At 30.0% G+C, this 1,288-nt stretch overlaps 1 non-coding gene across 1 annotated transcript; it reads left to right on the top strand.

The window, feature by feature from the left end:
- trnav-uac (transfer RNA valine (anticodon UAC)) lies at positions 1-73 on the top strand. The gene has a single exon. It is a non-coding gene; the product is annotated as a tRNA-Val (tRNA).
- The last annotated feature ends 1,215 nt before the right edge of the window (positions 74-1,288 follow it).

Raw genomic sequence — 1,288 nt, 5'->3', positions numbered from 1 at the left:
AGTTCTGTAGTGTAGTGGTTATCACGTTCGCTTTACACGCGAAAGGTCCCCGGTTCGAGCCCGGGCAGAACTAGAGTATTATTTTTTATCCCTTTTCTTTTGTTATTTTCCTATTTTTCTCTTTCTTTTTTCATTTAAATATTTGTCGGATTGTTTCTTGAATAGTGTGTTTATCTTGATGTAGTTACTTGAAAAAAAGCGAAAGAGTTAATGTTTATTCGAATCCAGAAATATTTAAAGAATAATTCCAAAGAAATTGTGTGAGGATTTAAAGTTTATTTATTTAGTAACTAAAATTTGCATTTTTCTGTTCCGTGCGTGATTCCGTTTTAAACTTAATTTATTCTACGATAACATTACTAAAGTTTGCCATTCTTTTATTCGAAATATTTATTCAGATTAGAATTAAATGAGAATAAACTGGAGATAGCTAGTTTCTTATTGTAAAAAATAACAGACAACACATTTACGATTTTCCGAGCATTATTTTTTGGAAATGCCCAGCAGCTAGAGGTAATCTAAAATACATCTTAAAACCAATAACAAATCTAGGGGGAAGGGGGAGGATAGAAGTTATGCATCCCCCCTCACTCCTTTACCCTTACCAGAATCTGAAAATCCTAGAATATCTTTGAAATGGAGTACCTTTTTTTTATAGGAGAAGCAAATGTGATACAAAATACACGACTATTTTGACATCCCCCCACCAAAATTTCCTGGATCCGTCATTACTTAAAACAATACAAAAATTATGTTATCACATCATTTATTATTGCTATGTTACGTAAATATAGTTACGTATATATATATATATATATATATATATATATATATATATATATATATATATATATCACAAAGATATTCTAGGATTTTCAGATTCTGGTAAGGGTAAAGGAGTGAGGGGGGATGCATAACTTCTATCCTCCCCCTTCCCCCTAGATTTGTTATTGGTTTTAAGATGTATTTTAGATTACCTCTAGCTATAATTTTCAAACAAGAAACAGTTGTTTCCTAATAAACTTCTTAATAAACATTTGTTTCAGAATGGAAAAAGTATAACGTCTATTGTTTAAATACATATTAGCGGAGAAGAGCTATTATGTATTTACTCGGTATCAAAGATGCTATTCGAGCAACATTAAAAATCACAGATTTAAAAAAAAATTATAACTATCTGGACGCAAAATCTAGACAGTTTTCTAATGTTCATGAATAGAGGAATTTGATGAATAAAATGTTTCCCGTTAGTTATATGACTGTGAGGATAACTAAATTTATTAGATAA

This window comes from Hydra vulgaris, chromosome 04, assembly GCF_038396675.1.
Source record: "Hydra vulgaris chromosome 04, alternate assembly HydraT2T_AEP".
In the NCBI taxonomy this organism is placed as follows: Eukaryota; Metazoa; Cnidaria; class Hydrozoa; order Anthoathecata; family Hydridae; genus Hydra; species Hydra vulgaris.
The sequence above is the reverse complement of the archived record's forward strand: the minus strand, read 5'-3'. Positions and strand labels throughout refer to the sequence as shown.